Below are 18325 nucleotides of genomic sequence, written 5' to 3'. Positions count from 1 at the left end.
TTTTTTTGTATGGCTTATATGCCAGGCATAGATTCAACATGCAACAAGGATCAAATTCTGTAGTAGCACCTCAACTATTTTAAAGAAAAAAAAAGCTGGTGAAAAAAACGGGTTGCGATGACAAAAGCAGAGGTAGCTTAGGACAGGTGTTTTTGCTTAGTTTCCTTTAAACTGACAGCAGTGGAATCTAAACATCATAGTGAAGACTTCGGGGTGCAATGTGTGTGTGGCTTTTTAACTTAGTCTATGACAGATTCCTTATGTAAGTTTTAAAAAACCTGTTCTGGCCTAGTTAGTTCTTTAATGTAGGCCTATTTAAAATTAATGAACAAACTTCACTGATCTGGTAAAAGGTAATCTAAATGGCTGCTACTTATGTGTCTGCCCATAGATAATGCTCATGGTTGTACATTTGGATTCCATGTTTAGCCTTCCAAATGTTAAATGTAACATTTTTTAATTATACTTTGCTGTGCTCTTGACATGTTAAAAAAAACTCCTCTATTTAATTCAGACCCTCTCTTCCTGCCCCATCCCTGAAAATAAAAAAATATGGTGCTTAGCATAAGATGTAACAGCTGTGGGTATGTTTTTGTTGATGTAAATATAAAAAAACAAACATTCTAGGCATGGTGACCACGTACACTGAAAAGGCCATGTTTAGATGATGGTGAAATATTTTTTTCTGCATGTGCTCACAAAAAAGCTAGGGCTGGAATAAACCTAAGAAGTTATTTCGTCCAGTCCAGTAGAGGTGGTAAATCCTTACAGCTGGACAGGTGTCAGGTTTTTCATTCTTAAATTTGGATTACACTCTCCTTGTCCTGCCTTAGAGCAGTTGGTGTTAACTGGTAACAAGATAATGTCAAAAGGACCAGCACTTTGTTTTTTGGGGTTTTTTTGTACTAACTGGATGGGCTTTCATGCGAAGGCAATTTATATGTTCCAAGACTTCAAGAAAGAAAAGTATAAATGTTCATTTTATTTCTAAGTTGGGGGGTTCATTTACTAATGCAGAAACATGTTATGAGGGCAGTATTCCATTAACAACTCCTCACCATGTCCAGAAAAAAAAACCACTGTAAAATATCAGTTTTTACATTCAATTGACATAAGGTTGCACTGGTCACAAGTTAAAAGGGAGTGAATAGGCCTACGGTCACTATGATCCATTTTGGTTTTACAGGGTACAAAAACAAGGGCAGAATCCAAAAATACCATATTATTACTGTCTAGTAGCTTTGAAATGTTCTGAGGCTTTAAATGCAGAAAACAAAGTGAAGCTTCTCTTGGCATTCTTCCCCTTTTGTAAGCAGGTCTCCACGAAGATGGGCAGTTGCTGTGCACTCAGCAGTGGTGGATGTGTTTTTCAGACTAGATCCAGCTTTTCCTGAATTTCACTGGGAATTTTATCATTGATATTAATGGGAGCTGGACCACACCCTCAGTGAAGGAGTATTTCTTGAGCTCCAAACTAATGTTCAATCTAGCTGGATTATTTCCAGGAATATGAATGACTTGCATGAAAACTCTGACAGACTACAGTAACAAGTAGGAGGTGCTCACCCAAATACTTTAAATCTCCCACATATATTTCTTGCTGTGTAATGCAGTGAAATTTGTAGGTATCCGTTTAATGAGAGGCAAGGTTTTTTGGGTGGTTTTTTTTGTGATACCTTTTATTGGACCAAATGTATAGGTAACAGAGAGGTTTGGCAAGTTTTTGGGCGCACACTGCTGTTCCTCTGATCTCCCTAAAGAAAACTCTTAATTTCCTTGAGCAACCATTTAAATAGTATATAAAGATCTGTCAGTTATCATATTTTCTCATGTACCACACTGTAGAATTCCTAATGACCTTTTGTGGAACCCAGTTTGAAAACCACTGTCTTAAGATGAGGAGTTGCCTAATAAGAGTGGTGTCTTTTACAAGTTTCACTATAGATGATGTAGAGTAACCTGGTGCCTTACAACAGCATTCTAGGATATTTCCCAAAAGAGACCGATACGAGAGAGAATACTTGAGCAACAGTGACAAGCACTGTATTGGCATATCTGGTAGTAGAAATTGCTTCAGACTGGGTTTATATGCATCTTGCTCAGGTTTAAGCATAAATCACAGGTCAGGATTCAGAACAATACATACTTCTACATTTGGTGGGGGGCAAGGGGCAGGGACAGGGAAGCATTTCCCACACAGAAGTACATGTGTTTGATGAGTTTAGTAAAACAGATTTAGTATCTTTCTACCATGAAAAGAAGAGCTGTTTCTCTCCTGTTCTCTGTAGTTAAAAATATATGACGTTTCCTGGTCAATAATTTACAACCTTATCCAGCTTCTGCTATACTCAAGGAGAGTTTTAGTGGGAGTTTACAGTAGACCTATTGTCAGTGTGTCTGTTTACCTTTATGTATTTGAGGCAGTCTCAAATAATTTACATGTCATTTCTTGGTGGGTGGTTGTTGGAGAAAGGGGTTCAGGATGCATATTCCTCTACCTTGCCTACATGTATTTTCTCAAAAGATGACTAGGGAATGAGGAGTCCCTCCCACCCACAAAGCTGTAGATTTTTATCTTTGTTGATCTGTTTGAACCTATTCAATTTTCCATGCTAGATTATATTGCAAGACCTAAGGAAAGCCATTTAGAAAGATTGAATTGGTCATTTGGCTTATGCAGTAACCTACTTGGAAGTAATTTAAGGACCAAAGCCCCTGTCTTATACGTGTTTAATACTTTGTGCTTTTTTAAAGCGTCCTCTCTCTCTTTAGCATTGCTTTGTTCTTCATCAGTGCAACGGATACGTGGCTTTCTGGGGTGCAGGCTGTGTCTAACCACAGTGGCAGCCTATTTTGGGATCAGATAATCTGGAAGAACAGTCATAGTTCACTGTTCAGGGAGGTGCCAAAAGTAGTCTACATACAAAGTAGATTAAACTGCATAATTATGCCTGTCATCATCCTATCAGCTATTGCTTAAATTGTTTTGCCCTACATTCGGACTTATAGACGTCAAGTAAATACATCTGATCTCATAGCAGTAGATGTTCTATGATCCTATTTCATTCTGTAAGGATGTGCATTTAGTAAGAGTATAGACTATAGTACTCTATGGTATATAGAATGCTCCTTGGTGTGTAGGTGAATAATTTTGAGCCAAGATCTATTCTGTAGCTGTATTGACTTCAACTGATCAGCAGTGAATTTGGCTATTTGTTTTCAAATGACAAAATTAAAGGCTTTTGGATATTACTATTATATCCACAGCAGGAACCCATTTCCCCTACTTCCGTGGCTTCCTGTAATCAGGAAAACATATACCGGATGAATGTGGAAACAGCAAGCATTGAGCAGTCTGAACTGGCTCTGACTTCAGAGGAATGTGCTTTTAGCAGTAGAATTAACCTTTTGCAGATAAGGTTGGTATGTAATTTCAGGAAGCTGTTTGCTTTTGAAACACACATGCTACTCACTATTTCAGCCACTGAAGTCAAATGAATGTCATTATTTAATCCTGTTTGAAATCCATTATTACAGCATTTAGACATTTTTAAACAACTTTTCAGGAATTCCTTGATACAAAAACAAGGTCAGGGAACTCCCCCAAGTCCTGGGTTACATACAGTTTAAAAACAGGGCAGCATTCAGCTTTGACCCAGGGTTCACTAATGTGCTGTGGCATGGGTAAGTGATGTTTGGAATTGTCATTTGGCCTGGAGTTTGGTAGCATGTCAAACTACTCTTAGGCTAAGTACAGACATTTGGGGGCTTTAGGGGGAGATTAAATCAATTCAAAACAGCTGCCTGGTATCAGGTAAGTCAGGATGGGGAGGGATCTAGCTGGGGAACTGGGGGTCCATCAGGCTGGAGGGGATCGGGGGTCCACTGGAGGATGGGGGGGGGGCCTATGGGTGGTGATGAGGAAGGTGCGGCCTGTGAGGGGTAGGACCTGTAGGGTGGGGCTTTGGTGACATGTAGGGTATGCATGTGCACCCCCTGTGAAAAGGCGCAATCGACACATTGGCGGCACCTGTGGGCATTTGCTGCTCACCACCCCTCCTCCCCCATCACTGCTGACACCGCAGGCAGCATCTGTGGGCAGTCCGCGATTGCTGCTGTGGCTGCAGCTGCCAGTGGTGTCTGCGGGTGGTCACCGACCCGCCCCCCCAACACACACAGACACTCTGCCGCTGACAGAGCTGCAGTCACCTGTGGCAGCTCCCCATGCCTCCGCCATGCTCCCACCACCAACAGTGCCGCCACCCCTGTGGGAGCTCCCCCAGCCTCTGGGGGCAAACATCATGCATGGGGTGGGGAGAATAGGAACAACCCATGGGTGGGGGACAGGCACAAGCTGCAAGGGGTTGGGGGGCAGCATGACCCACAGGTAGAGTGGGGTGGAGTCCCTTCCCAGCGTACCTTCACCCCCATCCCTCCCAACCCTCTCCCCACCGGACTGACTTGCTTGGCTATGGCAGCGGTGAATGCTGATAAAAGCAGCTGCACTTAAAGCAGCTTGTGGGATGGCATTTGAGAGCACTGACTTTGGGGGGGAGCAAGAAGCCTGGGAGGCAGGGGAAGTGGGGAGTGAAAAGAGCAGTCCCTGGGCTGGGGCTTTCCCATTCACTGGTTTGACCTAAATCGAAAGTCTGATAATACATAGATCCAGGTTTATATTAAACTGGATTCTGCAATATTTAGACCGGATTGTGTGCATGGAACTTCAGTCACTGAGACAGGTCTGTAAGTATAAGGTCAGCACCAGGATGAAATAAGTTTAAATTGGGCGGCTATTTTGAATCCGATTTAACCTCCTGAATGTCCATACTTAGACTTAAGCTTCAAAGTAGTGAAGTATTCTCTTGATTCTTTCAGTGCCACACATTCTCTTTCAGAAACCACAGCCATTTCTGACATGGGTCAGAAACTTCTCTGTAATTATCTGGATAGACACTTGAGTAATAGTTTTATGGCTCACCTTGGCTCTTAATACTACAACTTGTCACAAACAATAATTATGCCTGTCTGAATCCTATCAGCTATTACTTAAGCTGTTCTGACTGGCCAGACAGCAGAGGCGTGTGTATTATGTACAAAAAGGCAAGGTGTTAAAAGTTATTTCTTCTGTGAGAAAAATACCTGAAAATTGCCTGATTCTTTTTTTCAGAGGCCTTAGCAGGGGGGTGGAAAAAAAAGGATATTGATGTCAATATTCCTTGAATCTCATCCATCTACAATGCCTGCATTGTAAGAGCAGGAGGAAGGGGAGGCAGGTGCGACCTTCAAGCGGCTGAGAGGTGGCATGAACTGCAGGTGGGGTGGGGTCCTTTTCCAACAAACCTACACCCTATCCATCCCCCCTCCCAGGATTTACTTGCTGCTCAACTCTGGCAATGGTGAATGCTGATAAAAGCAGCTGCACCCCGAATGGGGTGGGGTTGAGAGCGATAGCTGTGGGGAACCAAGGGACTGACCAGTGCGGGGGAAGTGGGGAGTGAAAAGAGCAGCCCCTGGACTGGGGTCAGTTCTGGGGCTGTGCAGGGAAGTGGAAAGAAGTTCCATGCACCAGTCTCTGATACAGGCAATGGCCGCTTAGCGCTTTTAATTGGTTCCTGAACAAACAAGCATTAAGTGAAATAAGCGTTAAGCAAAATCGAAAGTATTTGATGATCCAAGATGGTAGCCGCAATCATTTTTCATGACCCCAGATGGCGACCATGAGTGTTATAACAAAACTTGCAGAGGGCTAAGTGAAATCAGGTATCAATTTAAAATGAGCGTTGTAGCAAAATAGCGTTAAGTGAAACAGCATTAGGTGGGGGTTGCTAGTACTACATAGATCCAGGTTTATCTTAAACTGGGTTCTGCAATTCTTAGATTGGTCTGTGTGCACCGAACTTCAGTTACAGGTTTAGACTGATGCTGGTCACTGAGACTGGGTCTGTAAATGTAAGGTTGGCACGGGGATGAGCCAAGTTTAAATGAAACGGGGCAAGCACAACCTGCAGGGGGGTGGGGGGATGGCATGACTTGTATGTGAGGTGGGGTGGGATGGGGTCCCTTCCCAGTGAACCTACACCCCCATCCCTCCTGTCCCTTCCCGCACTGGGACTTACTTGCTCGGCTCTGGCAGTGGTGAACACTGATAAAGTGGCTGCACCCAGAGCAACTTGTGGGATGGGTGTTCTGAGCGCTGCCTAGGGGGCAGCAAGTGGCCAGGGGGGTGCAAAAAATAGACCTGTGCAGGGGAAGAGGGTAGTGAAAAGAGGAGCCTCCAAAAAGAGCACTGCCACTGCCCCTGCTGAGACCTGTGAGGTTCCTGACCAGGTAGAACTGCTCATCATTGAGGCTTCCACCTAGGTCTGGATTTGGTGCTGTAGGGACTGGAACTTGGAGGCTCCTTCCAGTGACGGCCAGGTCAGGGGACATCTGAGACATGCGTGGGACCTCCTGGTGGTGTCTCTCAGGGAACAGGCAAGACAACTACAGGAAGAGGTGGCAAGGCTCCAAAGCATCCTCTGCCATGAGTTCATCAATTTGATGCTGGAGGACACCTCTGGGACTATGAAGGAAGGCAGCACTAGAGAAGAGAAAGGACATGGACTCCCAAGGAGGGGGAAACTGGAAGCTTGTGACCTCTGGCAACAAGCAGAAATCTTCATCTCCACCTGCAGCAGCTTATTTGGAAAACACATGCAGCCCTAGCAACAGAGGGTGAGGAGCACATTCCATTGATGGAGGAAGACAGGCCAGGCCTCCCTAAAGTGGAAAAGATCAAGACCACTGCCACCAAGAAGCAATGGATGGTGGTGGTTAGAGACTCCCTTCTGTGGGGGATGAACAGATCCATTTGCTGACCTAACCTGTTGTCTTTGGAAGTCTATTGCTTGCCCACAGCCTATATCCAAGATGTCATGGAGGGACTTCTGAGACTCATCTGGCCCTCTGATGACTACTCCATGCTGCTTATCCATGTAGACATCAATGATACTTAGGGGAGACCCCAAGCAGATTAAAAATGACTACAGGGCTCTGGGTGCAAGGATGAAGGGGACAGGGGTTCAGGTGGTGTTCTCTCCGATCCTTCTGGTCAAGGGAAAGGGCCTGGGCAAGAGTGGGTGCATCCTGCAGATCAATGCCTGGCTGCACAGCAGGGCTTTGATTTCTTTGACCATGGGATGATGTTCCAGGAAGAAGGATTTCTAGGAAGATGGCATCCACCTGACGAAGAAAGGAAAGACCATCTTAGTAGACTTGCTAACCTACTGAGGAGGGCTTTAAAGAAGGTTTGCCAGGGGATAGAAACCAAAGCCCAGAGATAAGTGGGTGACCTGGAAGAAGACCAAGCATGAGGGGACAAGAGGGGAGATGTTCTCATTCTTCTTGAGAAATCAGGGCAATCAACTAGTTACTTTATGTGCCTGTGCATGAATGCATGGAGCCTGGGAAACAAGCAGGAAGAACTTGAAGTCCTCACACAGTCACAGAACAATGATGTGATTGGAATAACAGAGACTTGGTGGGAGCTTGCATGACTGGAGCACTGTTATGGATGGGTACAAACTGTTCAGGAAGGACAGGCAGGGCAGAAGAGGAGGAGGAGTTGCACTTTACGTAAAAGAGCCATATGATTTCTAAGAGCTCCAGTATGAAGCTGGAGATAGGCCTGTTGAAAGTCTCAGGGTCAAAGGGAAAAGCAACAAGGGGGATGTTGAGGTGGGGGTCTGCTATAGATCACCAGACCAGGAGGAATTGGTAGATGAGACTTTCTTCAAACAGCTAGCGGAAGTTTCCTGATCATAGGCCCTGGTTCTCATGGGGTACTTCAATCACCCTGATATCTGCTGGGAGGGCAATACAGCTGTGCGCGGGCAATCCAGGAAGTTTTTGGAGAGTGTTGGGAACAACTTCCTGGTGCAAGTGCTGGAGTGGCCAACTAGGGGCTGTGCTCATCTTAATCTGCTGCTCACAAACAGGGAAGAATTGGTGGGGAATGTACTAGTAGATGGCAACTTGGGCAGCAGTGACCATGAGATGACTGAGTTCAGGATCCTGAGGAAAGGAAGTATGAAGAGCAGCAAAGGACCCTGGACTTCAGAAAAGCAGACTTCAATTCACTTGGGAACTCATGGGCAGGATCCCCTGGGAAGCCAGTCTGAGGGGAGAGGAGTCCAGGAGAGCTGGCTGTACTTTAAAGAAGCCTTCCTGAGAGCCCAGAAACAAACTACACAGCAGTGCAGAAAATCTAGCAAGTATGGCAGAAGACCAGCTTGGCTTAGCAGAGAACTCTTCAGTAAACTAAATCACAGAAAAGAAGCTTGTAAGTGGAAACAAATAACTAGGGGCAAGTATAAGAATATTGCTTGGGCATGCAGGGATGAGGTCAGGAAGGCCAGAGCACAACTGGAGTTGCAGCTAGCAAGGGATGTGAAGGTTAACAAGAAGGGTTTTTACAAGTATGTCAGTAGTAAGAGGAGGACCAGGGAAAGTGCAGGTTCCTTACTGAATGGAAGAGGCAACCTAGTGACAGACGTTGCAGAAAAGGCTGAAGTACTCAATGCCTTTTTCACTTCAGTTTTCACAGGCAAGCTCAGCTCCCAGACTACTGCATCTGGCAACACCATCTGGGGAGGAGGTGAGCAGCCAACAGTGGCAAAAGAACAGGTTAGGGACTACTTGGAAAAGATGGACATATACAAGTCCATGGGGCCAGATGGGATGCACCCAAGGGTGCTGAGGAAGTCGGCTGATGTGATTACAGAGCCACTGGTCATCATCTTTGAAAACTCATAGTGATTGGGAGAGGTCCCAGATGATTGGAAAGGGCAAATAGTGATCATATTTAAGAAAGGGAAAAAGCAGGATCCAGGGAACTACAGGCCAGTCAGCCTCACCTCAGTTCCTGGAAAAATCATGGAGCAGATCCTCAAGGAATCCATTTCTAAGCACTTGGAGAAAAAGAAGGTGATTAGGAACAGTCATCATGGATTCACCAAGAGCAAGTCATGCCTGACCAACCTGATTGCCTTCTGTGATGAGGTGACTGGCTCTGTGGATGTGGGTAGACCAACAGATGTGGTGTAACTTGATTTTAGCAAGGCTTTTGATACAGTCTCCCACAACACTCTCGCAGGCAAGCTAAGGAAGTATGGGCTGGATGAATGGACTGTACAGTGGATAGAAGACTGACTGGCAGTAATCAATGCTTTGATGTCTAGTTGGCAGCCAATATCAAGTGGAGTGCCCCACAGTTGGTCTTGGGGACAGTTTTGTTCAATATTTTCATCAACAACCTGGAAGATGGCATAGAGTGCACCTGCAGCAAGTTTGCAGATGGCACCAAGCTGTGGGGACTAGTAGATATGCTGGAGGGTAGGGCTAAGATTCAGAGGGACCTAGAAAAAATGGAGGATTGGACCGAAATGAATCTCTTGAGGTTCAGCAAGGACAAGTGCAAAGTGCTGCACTTAGGGTGGAACAATCCCATGCACCAGTACAGGCTGGGGGCTGACTGTTGGACAGCAGCTCTGCAGAAAAGAACCTGGGGGTTACAGTGCACAATAAGCTGAGTATGCACTTGTCTCCAAGAAGGCTAACAGCATGCTGGGCTGCATTGGTAGAAATGTTGCCAGCAGATCAAGGAAAGTGAATATTCCTCTCTATTCAGCACTGGTGAGGCCACATTTGGAGTACTGTGTTCAGTTTTGGGCCCCTCACTATAGAAACGATGTGAAGAAATTGGAGAGAATTCAGCAGAGGGCAATGAAAATGGGGAGAGGGCTGGGGCACACAACTTATGAGAGAGGTTGAGGAAACTGGGCTTACTTAGTCTAGAGATGAGAAGACTGAGAGGAGATTTAATAGCAGCCTTTAACTCCCTGAAGGGGGGTTCGAAAGAAGATGGAATTAGACTGTTCTCAGTGGTGTTAGATGGCAGAACAAGGAGCAATGCTCTCAAGTTGCAGTAAGGGAAGTTTAGGTTAGATATTGGGAATAATTTTCTCACTAGGAAGGCAGTAAAGCACTGGAACAGGTTACCCAGAGAGGTGGTGGAAGCTCCATCCTTGGAGGTTTTCAAAACCTGGCTAGACAAAGCTTTGAGTGGGATGATCGAGTTGGGGATAGTTTTGCTTTGAGCAAGGAGTTGGACTAGATGAAGGGACCTCCTGAGGTCCCTTCCAACCCTCACTTTCTGTGATTCTATGATTTTACATTTCCTAGGCCAGGTGGCTACAACAGCACTTCAACCTTACAAATAATTTTGAGGTATGCAGCATTATCATAAAAGAGGATCAAGCCATGGAGAGACCAGGCTTCCCCCTCGACATTGAACACTTCAAATAAAAGTTTGCATATTTAAAACAAACAAAAAAATCAGAAAACGGATTAAAACACAATACTGGGTACAACAAAAGAACCCTCTGAACATCATGTTTAGACATCATTGTATAAAGCAAAAGACACCAGGCTTCATCACTGGGAAATTCTGACTGGGCTGTGACTTAACTGTTTGTATCAGTTGCAGCCAATCAAAACAAATCAGTTCTCTTCCCCAACAGCACAGCTGGCCAAATTCATTACATATGTCCAGCTGAAGAGTTCAGAACAACCAGTACTTTTCAATACAGCTGTATGAAACTAAGATTGCATCATCTTCTGCTCAACCTTTTTGTTCACTATGGGCATGTCTACACATGCAGTTACTGCACAGTAACTTAGGTTACTGCGCAGTAACTGAAAATTACTGTGTAGTACGGGGAATGTGTTTACACGTGCACGCCCATACTGTGCAGTAACTATGGTGACTTACGCCAGTTTGGGCATAAATTTGCAACCTGCATTATGTAATAAGTAGTTATTGTGCAGTAAGGCACATGCAGACACCGTATTGTGCAGTAACCCTGTGTGTATTGTCTGTCTGTCTTGGCACTAACGTTAGTCCCAAGTCAGTCCATGCACAGTGTTGCTGCACTGTAACACCTGCACATATAAATACCAGCATAAAAACCACTTACTGCGTAGTAACTGCATATGTAGACATGCCCTATGAGTGGGAATGATTTATACACAAGGACTTTCTGTTTTGCTTTCTACTGTCAAGATAACATCTTTGAAGCCTTTTACCAGTTGGCTCAGATTTGGATTGGCATCACTGTACTAGTATTTTTTTAACTCCTTTATGTGCGTAATTATACAGAGATAATGTGCCTTCATAACTGTGTACTGGGACAGCCCTGCTAGTGTGAGTACCTTCATACTGACATGATGGAGTTCACACTGGGGAGGTGGGAACAGTTGTACAACTGCTGTATGTGGAAACATTGGAAAACACGGGTGTAAGGGGAGGATTGCATCCCAATCCATTTTGGCCTCGTTGTTCAGTTCAATTTGGCAGGAAGGCTTAGCAGAAAATAAGTATGTCACTTATTTTCAATATGTCACTGAAAATAAGACGTACCTAACAAGATTGTTCAGGATGCAACCTTTAATATAGACAAGTCTTTTCTCTATTTTATGTGCAAAAAATAGGTGCCCAAGGTCAGTAGTTCTCCCATAAAGTTTGTTTGCTTTCAAATGGCAAACATTTTGAAAGAGCCATTTTAAGAGCAAAGTAGTAGTACAGATTTTCTTTCCCTTCTAGCTCGGTCTTAACTGATTACTTTACTTAGTAGCAATGGCTGTCTTAGATGGCTTCTCTCCAAAGGCAGCATAATATAGTTTTCAACCTGAAGGCAAAGTGGAAGCAAGGTCTTCACAGGGAAAAAGAAATCTCATCACAGAAAAGCCAGATACCACTTTCCTAGCAACCATTATGTTTACTTCTACTTTTTGTTCTGCAAAGTCCAAGATATATTTCCAAGTGTTGGAAGCTTTGGTTTTGGGTCGTTGTTATTCCAAATTCCTTCTGTACCTCAAACAGTATGGGTATACATTTCTAATACAGTTAGATGAGTTTAGGGTTTTATATTCCTATCCAGTGCTTTCTGAGCACCCTCTAATTAAAAAGAAATAAAATCCATAGTCAACTTTAGAGTCTCTCATTTTCCTCCCAACTACCATTTTTTTGGAAATTGAAAGCTCTGCTTGAGTAAGCAAATTTGAATGGGCAGGGGGAAGGCTGACGTGATAGTTTCCTGTTTTTCATAAAAAAGCTTTGGCAAAGAGGAAGATCTAACAACATTTTGCAAAGATTAGTTGGTCTGTGATTGATGAAAGTTCATTCTGCGGCTGATCCTTTCAGCTGAGAATGCTTTGTCTCCAATTTCCATGTGTACTCATCCAGGATGTGTGATCTGCATTGTTCCAAGGCAGTGCAACAGTTCTGGTGGTTTAGAGGGAGGCAGAGATGATATCTCTACTGTAACTGGGACTCAAACCATTAATAGCTTTTATGTTTGAGACTGAAGCTTTAAATTGGAAGTGAAGAAGAAGCCACTGGAAGAACCAGCATACAATACTGAACCTTGGAAGAAGGTGAATAGCTAAAAACAGCTTGTATAGAGCAAGCAGTGTGAAAGTGATACCCAGAGCAGTTTACAAATAAAGTCAAATATTTATCAGTTCTGAAGAAAGTGCTGAATGTGATTAGGAGCAATGTTTAGGGGTATTTTGTCATTGTTTACATCTCCTCATGCTATTAAACCTTGATTCTGGATTAATTTGGTATCAAAACTATTTCCTCTAAAGTTACTGGATCCAGTTATCAGGAAAATAAAAAAAATATAATGATCTATAACCTTTTTTCAAAAAATAGTTTTTAATGATAAATGCATCACTATTGGCTTATTAACATTAAAGTTCTATGCTGACAACGAAATGGGAGAGCTCACGTTTCCCTTTATAAAGCCAAGATAAATTCATCTTTGCACTGCCAACCAGTGTTTCCTGAACTGTTTATTGTGGTCTAGCATAGCTGTGTAGACTTCTGTAACACCCGTCAAGTATTGGAAGACTGCTATCAAATCGCTTTTCAGTCTTCTCTTCTCCAGACTAAATATAGTGAAATCTGCCTAAGATGGAATTGCATAGAGCCCGGAAAACATTCTGGCTTTAAATTAGCAGTCTTATAGGGGGAGTACTAACATTAGAAAGAAAATGTCATGCATATAAACATGTGTATTCACAAATATACTTAGTTTCCCATAAAAATGTAATACAATTAATATTAAAAATGCACAAAAAACAACCCCGCACATTACAATCGTGTTACATATAGTTTTGTTTACTTCCACAGTTCAAGAAATGTCTTTTGCTGGCCACATATTGAGGCAACAGCCTTTTCTGCAACAGTACACAGCTGAGTTAGGATACTCATCATACAAGGACTGTTAATACAAACAGCAAAGTCTTTCCATGCAGCAAAGTTTCACAGACCTTCATGAAAGTTTTCTCTTATCTTTTCCATCCAATTCATGGATTACACCTTCTTCATCTTCTACTGACTCATTGTCACTGACCTTAGACTCAATCAGTTCTTCTATTTGGTAACTAGGCTCTGTGCTGAGTTTCGTATCTATGCCATTATACTTCATAGTATCAATGTTTTTTATGTTCATTTGACCCATCAGTTCTTTAAGGTAGTCAACTGGCACATCTAAGAAATCCTCTTCCACATCAGGCTCCATTCTTTCAAAAGCGAATCCAGTCTTATATAAACATCTGATGTCCTTATTGGGTCCAATTTGTTTTGCAGTAATGGAAATCCAGAGATGGCACCTAGCTTTGAGATCTTTGCAAGTTCAGTGATTGCTTACAAGAGGGCATATTTGCCACCCATGACTGCAACATTAGTTTTCCATTGTAAACCTTTAGTCAAACTTGATAACACCGTGGTTCATGGGTTGTGTTACGCTAGTCATATTAGGAGGAAAGACAATTAATTTTTACAATTGAACCTGCGAGTATTACCAAGGACTCTAGACAGACTTGTCATTTTAGTTTTACATTTTGAAATCTTGAAGCCAGTTTTCATTAAACTAGATGTTATCCTTGCACATCAAGTTACAGGCAAGTCACCCTTCTTAATGTTTTTGAAGCATTGCAGGTTTTGATAATTTACTATTACCAGCAGTTTCTCCAGGTTTCCATCTGAAAAATCACACACCAGGAAGGTAAGTTTCTCTTTTCAGTGCTTCTCCCCAAGGTCCTTCTCCCCATTGTACTTTTCAGCTTAGAGAATTGAAGGCAATACTCTAAAAAACAATCCTGTCTCATCACAATTTGCTGAATTTTAAAGCTTGTAATCTTTGATCAAGTGTGACATCATCTAACCATTCACTCATGATTCCTTGTTAACATTGCTGACCTCACTGTACACTTTGTTGAATGTTATGTTGTGTCAGCTTTGGAAACTCTCCAACCATCCATTTGATGCTTTAAACTTCTGTTTTCCAAATTTGTCAGCAACCAGTTTTGTCTGACTGCAGAAATGTTCTGGATACAAGCAGATTCCTTGCATGGGCATCCACAAGTGATTCAAACAATCCCATTCAAATCTTTGTTGCCTGTGGTCCAAGATTTCCACTCTGAACGTGCATACTGTTCACTTTGAAACCACTCACCCCTCAGTTCATCTTTATTCTTTAAAATGTTGTAAATGTGTCTTCCCATATGTAAACTTAACTGTCAACTGTTTAGTATTTAACTTCTCCTGTTCATTAGCTTTGGAGACCTCAATGTTTTGTTTCAATGTTAATATGTTCATTTTCCTCCATGGCATTACACCACAGATGTAATCTACTTTATGTCCCTCTCTGTGTTATGGCACTATGAACTTGTTATAGGAAAGAGAAAGACAGTAAGTAGTACACATAGCATAAGTGCACATCTCGTAGTCCCAGGTTCAAATCCCATTCTTTCCAGTGACACTGCTACTGTTCTTTTTTTAAAATCTTTTGTGTCCCTCTACAATGTCAATATCTTTACACATTCTCAAATCCTCTGATCACAAAAGGCATAATTACTCTGTGATATACAGGGTGATTCTCCAAATGGGCCCCATATTTCATTTACTTTTTCACATTAGACAGTTTCCGGCTTATACTGAGTAAAACTATATAATTCTCTATAAGACACGTTAGGGCCACAGAAATTTTTCAACTTGAGCAGAGTTGCTCTGCTTTTACAGAGTTCCATCTCAGATTTCACTGCAGCAATAAAATGAAAAGAATGCATGAAAATCTGCTATAGGAGAGTTTTGAAAGTGAAATCAAGTTTTTTTGTTTTGGGCTTTAGGTGTCACTGTGGTGTCTATTATTGCTCAGCTGAGAAAGCAGATATGAAATACTACCAAAGTCTATTGTTTTCATGACCGATATCCATGCTATGCTCCCTTTTGAGAAGTTAGCTAATCACTTTTCAGTAAAGATGAATAATTTTATTATCAATCTACCCAGTCTATTAAGAATGTGCTAACAAACAATACTATAACCAGGCTGATGGGACCATAGCTATGGAGAAAGAAAGACCACCCCCCACCCTCCACTGCTACTGCAGTATATTTACACTAAAGTATATGCTCAACAATTTGATCCAAGTGAAAAGGTCATTATCTGCATCTTTTCCAAGGAGACTCTCACAGTTCAGTCAATTTAGATTGCAATGTTAAGCCCAGGGAGCCCTGTCTACTTCTGTGTTCCTATGAAACTTTCTGCATCAGCCTGGATCAGGGCAGGGGAAGCAGTCTGCTGTGCTGTGCTGTGCTACAAGGCTCAAGTAGCCTTGCCACACACCCCCCGCATCTACCATGGTGGCAAGGTTTTTACCACAGGAGAATGGTCCCAGTCCCATCAATCAGCTGCTTGGCAGGATGAAAGGTGGGGGCATTCTCCTAGGGTTGAAGCTCTCCAGGCTGTCCCTGGCAGCTGCTGCTTTCCAGCACTTGCCAACTGACAATTGACCACTGCCCCCTTCCCAGGCAAGAGAACAGGACGACTGTCAATCAGTTGACTCCCTTTTCGTGCCTACTGGTTGGAGAGATCACCTGTTGAAGCTCTCCAGCCAAGAGGCTGGAACTCATATACCTCTTCAGCTCCCAGGCTTTTCCCCCCTATCTGTAGTAATTATCCTACTGATAAAAACAAATGCCTGTCCATGGCCTGGCTTTTTCTGTCTGGAAATGCTTTAAGCTGTCTCCAATGTTTTTGAAGAATTATGAAGACATAGGGCTAGTTCTTTAGCTGGTGTCAAATGGCAGATTTTATGCCATCTGAGGATCTGTTTCACATTACTGTTTTTAGACCGCTTTGTATCAATTCATCATACAACTGGTTTCAGTTGTTACAGTCCCTTCAAAACTATTCAACAGGGAAACTGGAATTTTTGGATCAAAGCTAAAGTGACTTTCAGAGCCAAAACAAAAATTAAATAAAAATTAAAAATTAAACACAAGTGCCAGACCAAACATGGGAGAAATTCTTAAAAATGCTCTGTGGAGCTATTCTGTGATGGATGGGCAAAAATAGAAAAGGAACCTAATCTACTGAGACCACACTCAAGTTCTGTGTTCATACCATCTTGAAGAGGCAGGGATGGTGTGTTTACTCACACAACTCCTCCCAACCTCCACGGGAAGGTTGTGCAATATTCTTTTTCCTCATCAGATGTGGCATTTTTTTCACTAGCTTCCTGCAGATACCACACACAAGGTGTTTTCTGGGAATCCAACATCTACTTATTCCCCCTGGAGAGGCACTGGGGGCTAGCAGACATTCTACCACCTACAGCGTGAAGAGGAGTTTGCTGCATGCTTCTGGTTGTGGGTAGAAGGAGGTGGGTGAAGAAAGCTAAACAATATATTGCCATCTTTGTCTGCCAATAGGAGGGTCTGACTCACTGGGCACTATTCCTTTGTAAATGTTCCTCTACCATGCTCTGGTATGGTACTTTTCCCCAAAGGCCTGAGGGAAGAAGCTGCAGTGTAGGTCAACCCAGAGTCCCTGAGGCTGGTTTGAAAAGACCAGTTCCTCTTTATGTCTATATCCAGGGTAGTACTGATCACCTGCTGTAACACTTATTGTACTGTTAGAATCATAGAAATATATGGTTGGAAGGGACCAAAGTCCAACCTCCTACTTGAGGATCATCCCTATGCAAGTCATTCCATACAAATCCTTGTCCAATGCAGTCCTAAATCTACACAATCAGCTGTGTTACACCCAAAGACACTTAAAGCACTTAAATTTTCCACAGGTAAAGCAGGGGTACAAGGGCTAACAGTGTCCTGCTGCTGCAAGGGTCATTAGAATGCATCTAAGAGATCCAAGGAAGAGGGTCATACCCATTACAGAAGAAGGCAAAACCCCACAGCTTGTACAGATCTGATCCTTTCCTGAACCAAATGTGTTGACTGGTTTGACACCGAGTGGAGGAGCAAGACCCTCTAAATAGGAACCTCCCATTTTTAGTCTCAGCAGGAGCACTGGCACATCCCAGTCAAAATCCCCAGCCTTGGCTGGAGCCAACATCCAATTCTTTTGAGGCAGGTAAAAACAAACAAACACCAAAAACCAACCCGTCTACTCCCCACCCCCCAAAAAACACATCAAACCCTGACACCTGTGCAACAGGAAGGGAAAGAATTCCTTCCGATTCCCACGTGGCCACTAGCAAAGCCCAGACATATAAAAAAAAACAAACACACACTCTTTATTCTGCTCTGAAACCTGGGGATAGGAAGCTTAACTCCAAACATCACATCCTCTAACTAGGCAGCCAGAAGTTCCCTTTCTGTATCCTCTCCAAGAATTGGTTCCAGCTGCTTTAATCTTTCATACTTAAGCTGATCATAAACACTGCTTCATTTTCCTGTTGCTGAGCACAGCCCTCTCCAATATCCACCTGCTCTAGACTTCAGGGGAGGGGGGGTGTACTCCTGGGCTTTCAACTATTGTGCTTTACAGAGCATTTGAAACAGCTATTCCTAGATAATCTCTGCCCAATGCTTATCCAACCTCTTCTTGAAAAGCTCCAGTGACAGAGGTTCCACAATTTCCCTAGGCAGTCTATTCCATTGTCGCCCTGTTCTAACAGGAAGTTTTTCCTTATATCCAGTCCAAACCTTCTTTGCTGCACCTTCAAATCATTGGTACATGTTCTGCTCTCTGCAATGGAAAGAAAAAGGTGTTCTCCCTCTTTTTTATAGCAGCAGGTATTTGAAGACTGCTATCATATCCATATTTAATCACGTTTTCTGCAAGCTGATCATGCCCATTACTTTCAAACTCCTCATATGGTTTATGTTCCAAATGCTTTATCATTTTTGTCACCTGCCTCTGGGCCCCAACTTCTCTACATCCCTTTTAAAATGTGGAGCCCAAAACTGCAC

General features: G+C 43.0%; 1 long non-coding RNA gene across 1 annotated transcript; it reads left to right on the top strand.

Moving 5' to 3' along the window:
* The first annotated feature begins 913 nt into the window (after nucleotides 1–913).
* On the top strand, nucleotides 914–10615 carry LOC109320006. Its single transcript, XR_002103696.1, has 3 exons — nucleotides 914–2391; nucleotides 9723–9729; nucleotides 10605–10615. It is a non-coding gene; the product is annotated as an uncharacterized LOC109320006 (long non-coding RNA).
* The last annotated feature ends 7710 nt before the right edge of the window (nucleotides 10616–18325 follow it).

The sequence above is a fragment of the Crocodylus porosus genome, unplaced genomic scaffold (genome assembly GCF_001723895.1).
Source record: "Crocodylus porosus isolate Cpor-Errol unplaced genomic scaffold, CroPor_comp1, whole genome shotgun sequence".
NCBI lineage: Eukaryota > Metazoa > Chordata > Crocodylia > Crocodylidae > Crocodylus > Crocodylus porosus.
Note: the sequence above shows the minus strand (reverse complement) of the source record. Positions and strands in the feature narration are given on the sequence as shown.